Source organism: Staurois parvus, unplaced genomic scaffold (assembly GCF_062004578.1).
Source record: "Staurois parvus isolate SC_StPar_1 unplaced genomic scaffold, SC_StPar_1.0 ptg000548l, whole genome shotgun sequence".
Lineage (NCBI taxonomy): Eukaryota > Metazoa > Chordata > Amphibia > Anura > Ranidae > Staurois > Staurois parvus.
In genome coordinates, this window is record NW_028318344.1 from 7,057,801 (window position 1) to 7,076,608 (window position 18,808).

Below are 18,808 nucleotides of genomic sequence, written 5' to 3' on the forward strand. Positions count from 1 at the left end.
GACCTGGAGGGAACATTTTTTTATGTTTAATCATACATTTCACCTTTAATAATTTTAAAATAATGCATTTTGTTTAAAGGATAACTCCACTTTTGTGGGAAAAAATAGCAAATAAAAATAAATGGCATATACAATTGTGACACAATTCATATACTGCAATTGAATGTAATTAAAAATCACCTTTCCTTTTCAATATGTAGTGCTGTAATTTTCTGTAAAATACAATGCAATATGGCTACCTGGAGGTTTTCTGTACACAGAATTTGTACGGAATGCCCCAGGAAACATAATTTCCTGCTTGTGTGATTGGCTCACTGATTTTCCCAGAAGTCTACACTAAGATACAAGTCAGATTTCAGGCATCCCCTGCAACAAAAATGTATGGTTAGGAATTCAAATGTAAAAATTCTATAAATGTGCAAAATGGATGTGACAGTAATACTGTAAATAAAGGCAGCTGCCCATTTTAAGTGTAAAAAAAACATATCTGTAAGAAAGTTTGTTAAAAATAAGGTGCTGGCCCTTTAAATCTATGTGCAAAAATAAATATAATTATATATGAAACATTAATAATTTCACATGATGTGAACATGATTAGCCAAATATCTGCATCAAATAAAAAAGCGTCCCAAATTACTACTAGGTGATAAAAGTAACCAATTCGTCTTCAAAATGAACCAAATGTGCTCCCCCGTGTGATCAGCTGAAATGCCAACTCACCAAATCAATACAGCCACAAAAGCAGCCAAAAGGCAGTATGGATGAAGTCCTTTGCCTAAGGCAGGGGTGTCAAAACTATGGCCCTCCAGCTGTTGAAGTACTACAAGTCCCATCATGCCTCTGCCTCTTGGTGTCTTGCCTGTGGATGTCAGAGTCTTGCAAGGCCTTATGGGTCTTGCAGTTCCTCAACACCTGGAGGACCATAGTTTGGACACCCTTGGTTTAAGGGGTTATCTCTTCTCCATAGGATACCAATAAGATAAAAGCAAAGATTGTTGCACACTCACATGATATAGGTGCCAATGGGGGCACCAACACAAACTGCTATCTAGGGGGATCCAATCCCTCACATCACCACTTTGTAGGTTCAGAGCCGACGTGCATTCCATCAATTGGATATGATGTAGGACTCCTATGTGTGTACAGCAGAGCAGAGATCAGGAGACGGCACAGTGCTGGATGGAAGGCAGAAGCTGGATCTGCCAGAGTTAACATTTCATAATAACAAGCTAGTGATTCTAGGTGGTCCTAGCAAACCAATCAACCAATCAGTGAGACAGCTCCCCTCACCCCGCCCTTTATCCAGCACTATGATGCCTCCTGCTCTCCGCTCTGCAGAGAACATTAGAGTGGGGTGGGCTGGGGGGAAGTAGAGCTGTAGTCACGATCTACCTGTCAGCTCTCTGCAGTCGACTGGTTGATAGCCATCGACAGCTTGCCAACCCCCTGCCTACACTGTATTTATTTAAAGCTGAATTTCTGGAATTTAGCAACTTTGTAAAAGTGAAGGCACTCAATGAGGTGCCTGCCACCTCCTGAGCTTACCTCTATTTATATCTGACAGGTTTATTGTGGTACAGCAGCATAGCTTCTGGAGCTCCAATACTGGATTTAGCTGGTCTCAGCCCCTTCAAGTGTAGTCTGTAGAGCTACTATTTCTGCCCCTCCCCTCTGCTGCCCTTTCACAGAAGCCTTTGTATTGTGTGAACTCATTCACAAAATACAAAAGTGTCTGTGAATGGGCAGCAGAGGGGAGGGGTGGGCATAGCTGCTCTCTGTGCTTCTCTCATAGATTGGAGTGTCCAGTGCATCCTCAGGCAGAGCCATAAACCTGCCAGACATAAATAATAGCGATAAGCCCACAATGTGGCAGGTAGCTATTCAAACCTAACTGTGGTGTGCCTGCACTTTTTACAAAGCTGCTGAATTTGTGGAATTCAGCTTTTACGTTTACTCTTTTCCAGGGGCGGACTGACAACTCATGGGGCCCCCGGGCAATAGGGGATTATGGGGCCCCTGTGTCCTTGCCCAAACTCAAAAAAGCCTATGAAAAAGGTACCAGGGGCATCTCATGGGGCCCCCTACTGACCCTGGGCCCTCGGGCAGTGCCCGAGTTTCCAAATGGTCAGTCCACCCCTGCTCTTTTCATATACTCTGCCTAAACAAATATGCAATTAGATCTTTTTAAATCCTTTATTTTCTCAATTTTGTTTCACCTCTCCTCTGTGTGTTCAGTTTTCTGTCTCTATTCGTCATATTTTTAAAATTTTGCTTTGACTGCCATTAAAGTGATTCTAAACTGTTGAATTAAAAAAAAATAACAATCAAGTTATACTTACCTGCTACCTACAATGATTTTGCACAGAGCAGACCTGATTCTCTTCTTTTTGGGTCCCCCGCTGGTGGTCCTGGCTCCTCCTGCCGAGTGCCCCCAATAACAACCCTCTGTTGTCTTATCTCAATTGGAGGATAAATGACGATGTGTATATTTATAAAATGTATTTTTCCTGCAGCAACTAGTCCAACAGTTCTTTTCCAGAGAGATGCATTTAATCAGTTCAGCGGCAGTTCATAAAATAGAGGTACAGGCAAGCCAGATGACAGGATACTTAGAGTATTCATGCAACCATCAGAAACCCACAGAGGACTCACTTTCTCCTGTCACAACTTAACCAAAAGAAACTTCCCTAATATACACATTCTCCCAATTCAGTATAATGACAAGCACTCTGATTGGCCACTTTTAGGAGCCCCTTTGATCTTCTGGGTGACAGGTAATGACTTTTGGGCTTGGACAGCTGCAGTCATGATTCTAATCAAAGTTGTCCAGATATTTCCTAAACTACATTATTTTACTATTAATTAGATAAACAAGTTACCCTTTGCAGAATGCTATTTACCATACTTGATACCCTTTTTCTTGTAATTAGATAGTAGATGTTGACCAAGTCCTTTCAAGTCCGACTGAGCTATCTGCATTTTATCACTCTTGCAATTTTGCAAATTGCCTCCTTTGAATTGTAACAAGTTGGCCCCCAGATGATATTGCATGAAGGTAACATATCAAAGAGTACTTGGCTATGCTTTTGTTGTGTAAAATACATCTAGCTCAGTTCTATGCTGGCCTGCTTAATAATGTGAGAATACACCACATACAGTGTGTATGTATGTATGTGTGTGTGTGTGTGTGTATATGTATATATATATATATATATATATATATAGATATAAAAAATTACAATATTCCTACACCCTCTTGCTATGGCAGCTCCCCCCCCCCTTCCTCATTGGCTTACTGGCTTTCATTGACAGCAGCAGGAGCCAATTGCTCCTGCTGCAGTGTGAGCCAATGAGGAGAGAGAGACCCGGGAGCAAACCAGCTCTCATGCACATCATTGGATTGGGATCAGGCTTAGGTAAGTATTGGGGGGGCTGATGGTGGAGCTGCACCCAGAAGGTTTTTTACCTTCATGCATAGAATGCATGTAGGTAAAAAAAACCTTCTGTCTTTGGAACCACTTTAATATACACATAGCTAACACTCTTTGGATTCACAGTAATCTTTTTGGAACTGCAAATTATAGAGAGTACAGCGCACAGAAGCCACAGGAGGAATACAGTTTAAACAGGATAGGATGAGTGCAGAGAAAACGAGAGATAAAGAATCGTGGAAGTCTGAGGTCATTTTAAATACAGTATGTTTCCGAATAAAATTTATGTTCTCATGAGAAGCATGTATTAAGTTATTTTTAATCTTTTGGGATAAAAAAGGTTGATATTCACTTTGATTGCATCATTAATGTAATTATACAACTAAAGGATCCATAAGCATATACAATAAATTTAATAAAGCGTGTCTAGGGGTGAAAATCCATAAAAAAAATACTGGTTTGAGCTGCACTTGACCTTTGCTGAATCATTATATTCCATCTAGTTTATCTCCCATGAGATGGCTCTTATTCTGTTTAACATCCCCTTCACATCCTCTCTTCTGTGTACTCATACCACTTCTCCAAATGCTGCATAGTTATTTTCCTTCGCCGATTATTGTTTTTATGTGCTAAAAGTAACTCAAAACATGACAAGAAAACGATGTCAGAATTACTCAGGAACGCAGAGCAATGTAATGCTATATGGATAGGACTCCATAAAATATAACACTTGATGGCTAAATAACATTAGTGTCTGTATAACATTACTTAAACTATTGGTAGTATGCAATACAGTCATGATGTTCAGAGTCCCGGTAGATGTTGTGTAGTAGGTTTTTACTGCAGATCTTTTAACATCGTACATATTGATGCAGGAAACGTGCTGTTATCAGCATAATTACATTTATTTATCCCTAAAATAGCCAGATTAAAGCTGTGTTTACATGTACTCATTGGGGAATCATGCATAGGGTGATGTAGTGCACTGTAGTGTTTTTTTTTTTTTTTTTTTTTTTAATGGTATCCTAGAGCATTTATATAGTGGTATATTCCCCAAATACAACCAAAAGTACAAGACACTTCACTCATATTATAACGGCATAAGAATGGCCACGGCACATTATTGATTTTAAATTCCAAACTTCAAAATCAATGAAATGAATTATTTATTATTCAACCATAAATAATGTACATAATCGATATTAGCTCATTTATTCAAACTCGAGCTAAATTTAATCAAAATGAACAATAAATGTTCCTCCTAGAAATCCACGGTGACCTAACCACATAAAACACCAGCGACAAGGGGCTGGAGGAAGGTTAGCTCTTTTGAGAAAGGCTTGTGAACTGTCAAATGTCTGGGAGCCCTTATATATTGCTCGGAGAAATTCCAGAAGCTTCCATAAATCCTGATTGCATAATAATTCCTCTCAGATTTTAGACCTGGAAATTTAAAGAGACAGCATACCAATTTAACAATGCCTATTAAAAACTATACTTGAAAGTAGTGATGGGCTAAACACCCCCCTGTTCAGTTCGCGGTCGAACATTCAAACCTAATGAAAGTTTGACTGCAAACTTCGAAAAGGGACAATTCACTAAGCGGTATATTACCCCGTCCAAGTATGCGGTAAGATACCGCACAGCTACTAAAATACTGCATGAGTTATATTATTAAGTCATGCGGTAGTTTAGTAGTGAAAACATTCTTTAATGTTTCAGCTGCCAGCGGGATTCCCCGCTGACAGCTGAATGTAAAAAGAATTGCTGGCAATTAAAACATTTTTTAAAAAAAAAGGAATTGGGTCCCCCCCATCCATACCAAACCCTTCGGGTCTGATATACATTTTGAGGGGAACCCCCACACCAAAAGTAAAAAAAATGGCATAGGGGTCCCCCCCAAATCTATACCAGACCCTTATACGAGCATGCAGCCCGGCAGGTCAGGAAAGGGGGGGGACAAGTGAGCGCCCCCCTCCTGAACCATAACAGGCCACATACCCTCAACATGGGTGGGTGCTTTGGGGCAGGGGGGCTCCCAGCCAAAGCACCTTTACCCTATGCTGATAGGGACAAGAGCCTCTTCCCAGTAGTTGTGGGGGTCTGCGGGCAGGAAGCTTATCGGAATCTGAAAGTCCCCTTTAACAAGGGGGCCTCCAGATCCAGCCCACCTGAGTATGGTGTACATGGTACACAAAAAAAATAGTGTAGTGTAAAAAATGACAGAAGACAGTCTTTGACAAGTCCTTTATTACAAAAATAAAAAAATTGACCCCCGAAGTAGATCCAACATCAATCACGTTGCCCTCTGCCACCGCGACCCAAAAAAAGAAAAAACATGCTCCGCTCTCAATGTTGGCTCCCGCTGTCTGACAGCTGCACTGACTTGACAGTTCCTAAATACTGTAATGGCATCACAAGGGGGCGGGGTCACCCAATTGATGTCACTGGGTGACCCTTGCCCCCTTGTGATGTCATCATGTGCTGGTCAGGTGCATTGCTTTGGCCAATCACAGTGCACTGCAAGGGCGCAGTGCATTGTGGGTCACGGCTGGCAAACATCGCACCAAACGCCCGTACTGTTCGTGTGTTCGCCGAGCGCACAAATGGCTGATGTTCGACTTGAACATCAAGCCAAACTCTACTTGACAGTGCAGAAAGAGACGGGGCAGCCGCAAATCCATGAAGGGGTGCCCAAATACTTGTGCCCTCCTTCTATATTATGTCAGTTTTTGACTGCATTATGTGCATTGCAGGGCAGGTGCATTACCCACTACTCTCTTAGTGCATTGGCATGCCATTTAAAATGAATAAACTACAGAGGAAAAAGGTCTGGGGATACCTGGTTAAGATGATTGCAAAATTAGCAAACAGTGTGGCCAGGCAGTGGGAAAAATGAATAAAATTCTAGGATGCATCACTAGAGGGGTTACCATCAAGAGGAAGAAGGTCCTGATTCCCCTATATAGATCTTTACTGAGACCTCTTTCGAATACTGTGTCCAGTTCTGGAGACCTCACTTACAAAAAGATATTGATAGGATAGTCCAGAGACAGGTAACATAATGGTCTAAAGTTTGAGGGATAAAACATTTCAGAAGAGACTTCAGGAACTTAATATGTGTAGTCTGGAGGAAAGATGGCAAAGGGGAGACATGACTGAAAACTTTAAATACATCAAGGGGGTGAATAAGATTCAGTAGGGCCGTATTTTCAGTATGAACCCAAGATCAAGAACATGGAGCCATGACTTCAAACTAAGAGGAGGAAAGTTCAAAACTAATCTTAGCATTATTTTACTGAAAGGGTAGTTGATGCTTGGAAGAGATTTCCAGCAGAGGTGAGTCAGTCAACAGTAAGTGGTTTCAAACATACTTGGGATAAACATAGATCTCAGACAAAAAAGTAAAAAAAAAATACAGTGCAAAAACATTAGAAATTAAAAAAAACTACAAAAAAGAGAGACTCGATGGACCACTTGGTCTTTTTCTGCCATCAAATTTTTGTGATTTTAATAGCACCCGTAGTGCACAAATCTAAAATAAATGGCACCATAATACACTATGTATGTAGCTGCTAAATGGTCAAAGCAGCTGCCAAATAACAAGCAGGGGACTTTGGAGCAGATTGAATGAAACAACAGGGTGACCACCACCTTGCAGATTTGGGAGACAGTCACCCAATTAAAGGTAAAAACAAAACAAACAAAAAAACGCTTAGAAGAGGCAGAAACACGTGTTTATTAAACATTTACACAATGTAGAATAAACTTGCAAAACTACATTTACACAATTTTAGCATTGGTTGTCTTTAAGCTATGCAAATGCCTTTCACAGGCCAGAGCTCTCCACAGACCAACTTGGCTATACAAGGTTGTTGTCTGAGGGTGATGAGCATGCCAAGAAGATTATTGAGCTCTCATTCTCCAGATTAAAACGTACAGTCAGTTTGTAGGAATGCCATATGCAACACAAGTGTGTTCTACAATTTATAGACTCTAGTCCTTTCATTTCTCTAGTTTCAACAACTTGTATTGCTTGAACACTGGGTGTTTGAGGCCCTCCTCTATACTACACAACTTTTGTTCTGGCAAAATTTATTTCAGCAGTAAAGAAACATGCTTTAAAATATGTCAGTGAGTCATTTCTTTCCTAAAGGGCTCTGGTTATGGTCATTAAGTTTGGTAGTGAGCATCTATATTAAGTAGGTCTGACTGCCTGGAAACCTGGTTACTATATTGTACAAATTGAAATAAACTTCTGTTTATTTTCTTTCAAGTTGTTCTCACCTCAAACAGTGAACATTTGCTAAGTTATAGTAAACATCCATTAATTTTCGGGTTTGTTCACACCAGTAGTCACCCTGAATGCATGGCTGCTGGTGTGCACTGGAGGGAATAGTGCACATGGCCAATTTTAGTGCATCACAGTTTAACTTTGTTTAATTTTTTTGTTAGAACCTTATTGAAGTGTTACAAGAGACATATCATTAGATTCTCTTGGTAGAAGCACAGTGCAATGTGGTGGATGGCGTTGCACCATACCGTATTGAAAAAAAGTACTGCGTGCCGTACTTTTTTCCAGTTTACACCACTGCAGCATGGCTGCCCAGAGCAGTCTGAATGTACCTTAATTGTGCTTAAAGGAGAAATTTGAGAATAAAAAAAATAAACATACACACCTCTATGGCTGCAGCATCGGTGTGATGCTGCAGCTGTCCCCTGCTGACTCAAGGCCCAAGAACTAAGTGATCATGTAAGTACTTGTCTCTCAGTTCCTGGTCAGCTTTGAGTAGAGAGCAGTGACTCTCACTGGAGCGCCTGGCTGGAGAAAAGGCAGAAGCAGCTGCCTCAGGCTCTTAGTTGCATGCTGGGAGGCTGAGCCAGCTGTCAATCAGGCACCTGGATGGATCCCAACATTATTGATGGGATCCTTCCAGAGCCTGCAGCAGGTCTGTGGTGTCAGCAGGCAGCAGACTTTAGCCTACTTGTCGACTGATTTTGGGTCACAGGAGAGCACAAATAAGTGCACTTCTGTGACCCAGAAGAGAAATATGGCCAAAAAAAAGCTTTGGACATACTTCTTTTTTAGGCAGTACCCTAAAAAACTTTCCTTTTATATTCAATTCTTCCTTCAAAACAGCAGTGCACTTCCTAGCAATAGAATTTGCCTAGCCACTGCATTTCTAAAGACTCTTAGCTGTATATATACAGTAAGATATTTAAGGCACTGCTGTATATGACTACTAGTCTTATGAGATTTGGAGTGACATTTGTTGATGGCACTGCTGTGTTCTCCTTGCTGGAGACTCTGAAATGAGGAAGCAAAGCGAAGCCCTGCCTCTACTAAGATGACACTCCATACAGAGATACAGTGTAAAATTAGGTATGGTAAGCCAATAATAGGGAAAGATCACAGTCAATACTGGTGACGAGTCCTTTTGGGCATAGATTACAGAGTTTAGTTAATATTTAGATGTTAAAGGCTGAAGAATTAATATTTCAAAATGTTAGGTATTTACAAATATGCCTTCATCTCTGAAGCTGGATGGGATACTAATTTGCAGATACTGTATATTGATTCCTCAAACCAAAGACCCAGTATCTTTTGTTCTCTATTCTTACCCTACTTCAGGATTGCTGGAAGTAAATGCCTATCATTTATTGCAAAGTAATGGTGAAAGAAACACTGATTGATGGGACAAGGAGAGAACATCGTGGTTCTTATTTTTCCTTAACTGTAAATAATGACTACACCTGCTTTTGGGTGATGTAAATTACTTTTCACAGGAAAAGATGGCACAATGCCTTGCCCGTAAATTTATGAACCTATTAACAGAAATGTTGCTGTTTTTTTACCTTAAGTGAAAATTGATATTAGTGGAGGGGATGCCATAAATGTGATCTCTGCCCCAAGTGTATGTTTCAGTGCATGGCTTACATCCTCAATTAGGGGCTGCAGCCAACCAGTGTATTCTGACATTACCAGGTCCTACTGTCAGAATACAATGTCTCAGATGGGGGATTCCTCAGGTTTTTTTTTGTGTGGATGGAGGAATCTGTTTGATTTTTTTTCATTCAGCCCAACACTCCTCTATACAGCAGATGAGAAGGGATCACATTGGATCATTCATATACTCTTTCCTTACCTGTAAACTATCTCCCAACAGCAGAACACGTGGGTAGGGGGCGGGTATGTTCAGTGTACAGCCCGATATAAGAGCGATCCCTTCACCTCCGTACCTCCACTCGCACCTCCTCCCTGCTCTCTGCCGCTGTCACTTGTCCTGTCACCTTCACTACACTGTACCACGTTGCCCTTGCTTCTCCTGGCCTGAGTGTGGGTATGGGGAGAGGGGCTCATCATCCGGGCACAACGTCTATGAGAAGACCAGCCTGGGGGAGCACAACGGAATTCTGCGGGGGCACAGCCCACCTCAGCAGCCCCCTAGATTTGGCCATGATGAGAGTGATAATTGAGGTCAAGCTGTGCTACAATCAGGAATTACAAGTACCTCTGCAAAATCAGAGAGCAGGAATGCATCAGATTAGACAAAGGTATGGCCTTTACCCTAGGTGAATGTCAGGCTTTGATATACAATAAGCACTGGCATATCTGAGAAACTGTGAGAAAATATGACCTCCAGTGTTTTGAGAGCCCCAAACAGCAATGTTAAAGAAATTGTAGAACAGAGTTCAGCAACCTTTTCCAAATCAAGTGCTAGTTTTACAAGAGTTAGACAACCAGCGTGCCAATAAACATTAGGCGAACAGTAGCACGCCATACCTTGGCTAGCTTTCAGTTTTTGCATGCATAGTTGTACAGCTAAACTTAAAACAAATTAATTTTATATACAATTAGGGCTCATCCACATTGGTGTGAGAAATACTACATTCCATTCTATTTTGTTGCTGTCACATCTAGTTGGTGATGATAAAGTGTCCTGTCTTTTTGCTGGAACATGGTGTGTTGGTTTAATCATAGATTGGGAATCATGTTTTGGTGGTACAATTCGCCATTTCACCACAGCACTCTTTTAGAATTGTGTCCGGTTGGTGCATGGAGTGCATTGGACTTTTTGTATTTATGTGCTCTTTAATGCTGCATTACATTCAGTTGCTTAAAATCAAAGTAGAATATTTTGTGTCTGCCAGGAGAAGGATCCTGCACAGGATCCTGTGTGAGTGTGTGTGTGTGTGTGTGTGTATATATATATATATATATATATATATATATATATATATATATATACAGTCATGGCCGAAATTGTTGGCACCCTTGATATTTCTCCAGGAAATCATGTATTTCTCACGAAACGTATTGCATTAACACATGTTTTGCTATACACATGTTTATTCCCTTTGTGTGTATTGGGACAAAACAAAAAAAGGGAGGAAAGAAAGCAAATTCGACATAATGTCACACAAACCTCCAAAAATGGGCTGGACAAAAGTATTGGCACCCTTTCACAACTGCGGATAAATAAGAATGTTACAAGCATGTGATGCTCCTGTAAACTCACCTGGGGCAAGTAACAGGTGTGGGCAATATAGAAATCACACCTGAAAGCAGATAAAAAGGAGAGACGTTCACTTAACCTTTGCATTGTGTGTCTGTCTGTGCCACACTAAGCATGGACAACAGAAAGAGGAGACGAGAACTGTCTGAGGACCTGAGAACCAAAATTGTGGCAAAATATCAACAATCTCAAGGTTACAAGTCCATCTCCAGAGAACTAGATTTGCCTTTGTCCACAGTGCGCAACATTATCAAGAAGTTTGCAACCCATGGCACTGTAGCTAATCTCCCTGGTCGTGGACGGATGAGGAAAATTGATGAAAGATTGCAACGCAGAATAGTCCGGATGGTGGATAAGCAGCCCCAAACATGTTCCAAAGACATTCAAGCTGTCCTGCAGGCTCAGGGAGCATCAGTGTCAGCGCGAACTATCCGTCGACATTTAAATGAAATGAAACGCTATGGCAGGAGACCCAGGAGGACCCCACTGCTGACACAGAGACATAAAAAAGCAAGACTACAGTTTGCCAAAATGTACTTGAGTAAGCCAAAAGCCTTCTGGGAAAACGTCTTGTGGACAGATGAGACCAAGATAGAGCTTTTCGGTAAAGCACATCATTCTACTGTTTACCGAAAACGGAATGAGGCCTACAAAGAACAAAACACAGTACCTACGGTAAAATATGGTGGAGGTTCAATGATGTTTTGGGGTTGTTTTGCTGCCTCTGGCACTGGGTGCCTTGACTGTGTGCAAGGCATCATGAAATCTGAGGATTACCAAAGGATTTTGGGTCGCACTGTAGGGCCCAGTGTCAGAAAGCTGGGTTTGCGTCCAAGATCCTGGGTCTTCCAGCAGGACAATGACCCCAAACATACGTCAAAAAGCACTCAGAAATGGATGGCAAAGAAGCGCTGGAGAGTTCTGAAGTGGCCAGCAATGAGCCCAGATCTAAATCCCATTGAACACCTGTGGAGAGATCTTAAAATTGCTGTTGGGAAAAGGTGTCCTTCCAATAAGAGAGACCTGGAGCTGTTTGCAAAGGAAGAGTGGTCCAAAATTCCGGGTGAGAGGTGTCAGAAGCTTATTGATGGTTATAGGAAGCGACTGATTTCAGTTATGTTTTCCAAAGGGTGTGCAACCAAATATTAAGTTAAGGGTGCCAATACTTTTGTCCAGCCCATTTTTGGGGTTTTGTGTGACATTATGTCATATTTGCTTTTCTGCCTCTGTTTTATATTTGTTCCAATACATACAAAGGGAATAAACATGTGTATAGCAAAACATGTGTTAATGCAATACCTTTTTTGTGTGAAATACTTGATTTTCAGGAAAAATATCAAGGGTGCCAACAATTTCGGCCATGACTGTATGTGTGTGTGTGTGTGTGTGTTTTATTATAACATGTGCAAGAACCCTCAATGTGTTTACTTTGCTATTAGCAGCATAACTATGAGTGCATGAGTTGATCAACTGGTGCACACAAAAAGAATGTTCATATCAGCTACAAAAATCCTTGCCACTATATGCAATACACACTGATCTGTCATAACTTTATGACTATTCACCTAATTGAGTCGGTTCCCATTTTGCAGCCAAAACAGCCCCTTCTGCCTACAAAACAGCCCTGGCCCATGAAGGCATGCATGCCATTAAACCTCTGAAGATATGCTGTTGTGCCTGGCACCAAGTCATCAATAGCAGATCCTTAAAGTCCTGTGAGTTGAGAGATGGAGCCTCAGTGGATCAGACTTATTTTCCAGAACATTCCACAGATGCTCAACTGGATTGAGATCTGGAGAATTTGGAGGTCAAGTCGGCACCTCAAACTCGTGTTTCTCAAACCATTCTTGAACCATTTTTGCATTGTGGCAGGGTACATTATCCTACTGAAAGAGGCCACTGCCATCAGGGAATAAAGGGATGTATTTGGTCACCAACAATGTTTAAGTACAGTAGATGGTATGTGCCAAGTAACATCCACATGAATGGCCGGCCAAAGGTTACCCAGCAGGACATTGCTCAAAGCATCACATTGCCTCTACCAACTTGCGTTCTTGCCATTGTGCATTCTGGTGCCAACTCATCTTTAAGAAAGCAAGGCACATGCACCCTGCCATCCACATGACATAAAAGAAAATGTGATTCATTGGACCAGGCCACTTTATTTTGCTCTGTGGTCCTGATCCTGATGCCCATTGTAGGAACTTTTGGCTGTGGACGCCCTGACTGGCCTGTTGGAACCCTGACTGGTCTGTGACTACGCAGCCCCATACGCAACAAACTGCACTGCCCATTTTTTCTGCTTTCAATGCAACACCTTCTGGGGCTACATGTTTACTTGCTGCCTAATATGTCCCACCAACGTTCTGATGCCATTACAACAAGAAAATAAATGTTAATCTATTAGTGGTCATAAAGTTATCTCTGATCAGTGCATATTTCTACATACCTAAATATATTTGCAAACCTACCAAGCATACCACTACCCCACAAAAAGCATGTTTGTATTTACATGTACTGAATAGTAAACAAGATTTTCAGTTTCACTGTGACCTCTGTTCTTTTTTTCATGGGTTAGCTATGGTTTGGATGTTAATTTCTGCTGAATAAATGCTTGTATATTATCTGTTGTAAATTAGCCCTACTGCATCACATAAACCTCACATCATTATCAAAGCAAGCATGCACTTCAAACTTCAGAACATCCTTAATGCTTACACATAATTCAGACCTCAGGTCAGCCCCAATCCATACAATTCAGACCTCAGATATGCTTTAAGCTATACCATTCAGACCTCAAATGAGCCTTGAACTATAACAGTCAGACAACAGATTAGCCCAAACTCTGTACATTTAGTAATGCAGGCTACAGCTCTAGGCATGTGTGTGCAGGCACGCTTTCTCAGCACAGTGCGCCTATTTTGTCAGCTACTGGTGGCCTTTACTGATGTCACATGGGTGAGAAAATCAGGCTTTGTAATTGGCAGCCCAGGTAGCTGTCAGTGGCAGCCGAAGCCATTGCATTCCAGCTCAATAAGCAGGCATGCATGTGGGGGGCAGGGGTGGGGGAGGGTTGCCAGGGTTGTCAGCTATAGAATTTACTAAATCATGGAAACAACATTGAGCTTAGGAAGGAATAATGAACAATGTGAACTGGTATGTTTCACAAACTAGTGGCTGCATCACAACCTGGCACTCTGGCATACAGCTAACCTGCAAGCCCCCTAAAAGCTTTAAACCTACACTTATGTTACTCACACAAATAGTCCAAATGGAGGTAAAATAAAGTCACGGCATTTCATGTACTAAGAAATAGTTAAACTCGGTTTACTTAAACCGTTGCAATAAATACATTCATGGGAGTTTATAACCTCATCTGACTTTATTATACTGCAATAAAAGTGTATAATTAAAATAAGCTAGCTAGATAAAATCAATATAATCACAGGGATCCCAGCATCACCGTATAAACTTTGCGGCAGCAGAGTGGTTGAGTGGTTGGTATTCTTGCCTTCTTCAATTTTGACTTGGGAGATTGCATGGAATACCAAACATTTTTGGTGAGATCATCTGCTCTTCTTTCAGAAATATAAGTATAGGTTAATTGGGTCACCTGACTAAATTGGTTCTAGTCTAAATATCTTATATTTACACAATAGCTGTTCCCTTTGCCAAGAAAGAAGGAAAGAAGAGAGAAGATTTAAGTGCATGGCTAGCAACTCAACAGCATAAAAATAAGCAACTGGTTAACCTCTTTATACCCTCAAGCAGAAGATCTTTGGCCTTGTCTATGGAGTGTTACTGCAAAGGGTCAACAATATCCTGCCTGTTGGATAACTGCCCCTTCACTCACTTCCTGCCACAGGACCAAGCTTTTATTAACAGGCTTAGGGAGAGATTTACTAAATCTGGAGAGTGCAAAATCTGGTGCAGCTCTGCAAAGAAACCAATCAGCTTCCAGGTTTTATTACCAAAGCTTAGCCGAACAAGCTGAAGTTAGAAGCTGATTGGCTATCATGCACAGCTGCACCAGATTCTGAGTGCTCCAGTATTAGCAAATCTCCTCCTTAGTCCCAAAGATATTGCTAGCAGCCAATCAGAGTGTACCCTGGTGCCAAATCTCTCTAACTGGCTACTGAGATCATGTGGTGAAGAAGTGAAATCAATATACAGCTTTGTTTCATTGGCTGCCTCCCTCTGTTTTCTCGGACAAGGCACAGAGGGATAGACCTGTGGAACAGTTTGTGGAACAAGAAGAGATTTTCATTAGAGAATTTTTTTTGTACATTAAAGATAAAGTCTGAGCACTAAGATTTTAACATTTAAGCGTGTTGTTAGCATCTTTCCTCTGCAGTGTAGCAAGTATTTTTTTTTTTTACTTCAATGACCATACAATGTGGCATTTGGTTGTGCCTGTTTGTGCAGCTTCTGCTGTGATTCTTCCCCCCTTGTCGAAATCCGCACACCAGCTAAGACTGACATCAGCATCGGTGTTCTATTAAAATAGAAATTGTATTGTGGCTGGAGTGGACTTTAGGGCTTACTGCAAAAAAAAAATAAAATTGGAAGGTTCTCCTTTATTTCTGTTCTAATGTCGATTCAATATGTGGGATTTTCTTTTATTTTCACTTTCAATTACATTAGTAAAAAGGGGGGGGGGTCCCCCTAAGAGGGGCACAAACAACAACAACAACAAAAAACTGATTTTGGTTTTCTAATCGCTCTCCACTCTATCCAAAACTAAAAAAAAAATGTTTAGCCTTTACACTTAGTTACACTTTAAACAATTTTTAATTGAGTATTATAGATGAAATTATTGTACATAACCTGACTAGATGAATATAATGAAAATAAATATAATAGGTTTAACAATCCAGAAAAAAAAAATTACAGTTTTGTACAAACTAGTCCTGCTGAACTGGGTATCATTTTTGCAGATATTTCAGGTATACTGTAATTGCTTTCCTTGCCATATAACACATTTAATATGGCAATATGGAACAATTTAGGAACTAAAAACATGTGAAACTAATCATTATTCTATGTTCATCTTAAAGTTTGCTTCGGTTTCTGTTTGTCTGTGCTGCAAAACCCAATAAATTTCAGTAGTCTTGAAGTTTAATGTGAAGATTAAGTTTAAAGCTTAACCCAAGGATAAGTCATTTGATTTCAGCCAGAACTGAGCAGTGACCGGATGCTAAGAATTTGAGAATTGGAAATCATTCTGGGAGACTAAATTTAATTTAGCATGTTCTTGTAAAGGAAGAAACTGTGAACTGCACAGCTGAGTCGCAACTTCAACCTTCAAGAATTGCTTAAATTTAAAGCACACATGACACCGCAGACAAACTGGAAGATTAAAATTTGTGTTGTGCTTGTCCTTAAAATGGTATCAGGAGTTCTCCGTTTGTTTGAACTTTATTTTTAAACTGCGTGAACTGCAAAGGCATAAAAAAAATGCAGGTTTTAGAGAAGTGGCAAGTCTTTCTCATGAAAGGACCCAAGCTAGTGTTGTGTGATTTGGTAGGATGGCAAAAAAGATGTGATTGTTGGATAAAAGCAGAACTTCAAGTTAACACATACTATATATATAATTAAATTCCAAATGTGGGAGTTGCTTTACCTGGCACAATGGGGGTTATTTACAAAAATTGCATAGTGCACAATCTGGTGCATCTTTGTACAGAAACCAATCCGCTTTCAGTTTTTTAAATCAAAGCTTAAATGAACAAGCTGAAGTTAGAAGCTAATTGCCTACCATGCACAGCTGCACAAGATTCTGAGTTTTAGCAAATCTTCCCCAATGTTTGTAATATTATGCAGTAAGTCTTGTGATTGACACACTGACACATAGTAAATGAAGGCAGATGAGGACCCTGTCTTCTAGTGTCATTTTTTAAACTCCTGCCTGTTTATTGTACAAAGAATCATAATCATACCTCTTCAACAAAAGAAGCTCTAGAGCTTAATCAGAAAATGGTAGAGTGATCTTCCTTGCTATGAAGCATGACAAACTAGTGTGGACCACAAAATTACATTTTGTGAGTTTATTTATTTACAGGAAGTTCTATCTTTTAAGACCACTTAACCTAAAACAAAACATATTAATATGTTAAACGGGTCCTAAAAAGTCTATTTGCTGAATAAACTAATTCAATTTTAAAACAACCAAAGCCATGCAAAGAGTAATATAAATGTTTAAAGTGCAGTAAATCATGGTAACTGATCATAAGTTAACTCCTAACTTATTAACCAAAATAAATGGAGAATTTATTAGCTGCCATAGGTTTTCACACTATGTGTACACCTCTACTGTTTATGTTGACTTATTAAAGCAGATGTACGCACTAGCTGGATGATATTCAGTTTGCTAAAGCACTCTTTGGGCCCTTTCATGTAGGCGGACCTATGGGGTCCGCCTGTCTGTTTTTTAGGCGGAACTGATCAGACCACTAAGTGTTCTCTATAGGGAGGTAGATGTAAACAGACATGTGTCCGTTTACTCCGGCCTTAATCAAATCTTATCCACTAAAAACAGACAGAAGGGGGATCCATTCCCCATTTGTCTAGTGTATCAGATCAGATGACAGTCAGATGTAAATGGATAGCCCTATAGAGAACAGTGGCCTGTGTCCATGTCTGCTCTGCACAAGTGGAGTGGACATGAACCTGTCATCTGCCTGCTCAGTGAGGGTCAATGGACAGATCCCCCGCTGAGCAGGCGTATTTGCTTGTCGGAGTCCACCCATGTGAAAGGGCTCTTTATTATAAAAATTGCCTTTGTTTTTTCAAGAAAATAGTCTTCATCTTTTCCATACCTATATTTTAGGGATACTAAAATCCTCCATCCCTTCACTCTCATTTCTGTCTATATGCACTCTTTACAGTGATAGATGCACCTCATTTCTGAGGCAGGCTTCCTTATTGTAATACCATGGAACCATGCCTCACCATGACAGCCTATTCTCCATCAGGAGCACACCAAAAGGATGATAATATGAGAGAGAAGTTGGGAAACAGATAACAGGAAATGCCTAAACAAACAACGTCCTGTCAGAACCACAGAATAGCCCTCAACTGTATCTCATTTGGAAGGATTTGCCCTTTGTGAACCAAATCCTTTTGTCCCTTTTTTTTTCTTCCCATTTTCCACCTTTTTTTGGACTGATGTAAAAAAGTACTGTTTACTATTAGTAGTGCTATACTGTTTTACTTCTCACCTCTTAATGGCTCTATAAAGTTTTATCCTCTATAAATGGTTCAAAAAGTTGTGGAAGTTAATCTTCTTATTGTACTGAAACACTAAAATATGAGCGTATGCACTTTAACTGTATTGTTTTATTAATACACGTGTATAGTTTGTTGTGCCATTCTCTGTATATTCAATAAACAAAAAGTATTAAAAAAAGGTATCATGCTGCAAAAAAGTTAAAATTATTTGTTAAAAAAACATCATACAAGGAAATTAGTGGTTAAAAGGCACTCGTGGGTTTAGCCAGTTATTTTTACAATATGTATTTTATGGTCTGAGTGATTTAAGTGAGTGATTGTCATTTCAGAAACTTGGGATGTATACACCAATTATTATTTTAATACAAACTAATAAATTAAATTTAATTAAAACTAATAAACTATTTTTAACATTAACACAGTAAAGCTTGTATAAAATGTTAGTTACTGTGTTTAAATCTACTAAAAATAAATGTCCAATGTCCAAAACCACACAACTTAAGTACGTTTTTTGTAAAGTCAGCTATTATCTTCTTAATTGACAAAATATGCGTTTACATTTTTGTTGATTTTATGGGACATGAAGTTAGCTGTACCCTGGAGTATAGTGAGGCTCATTTACTAAAGGCG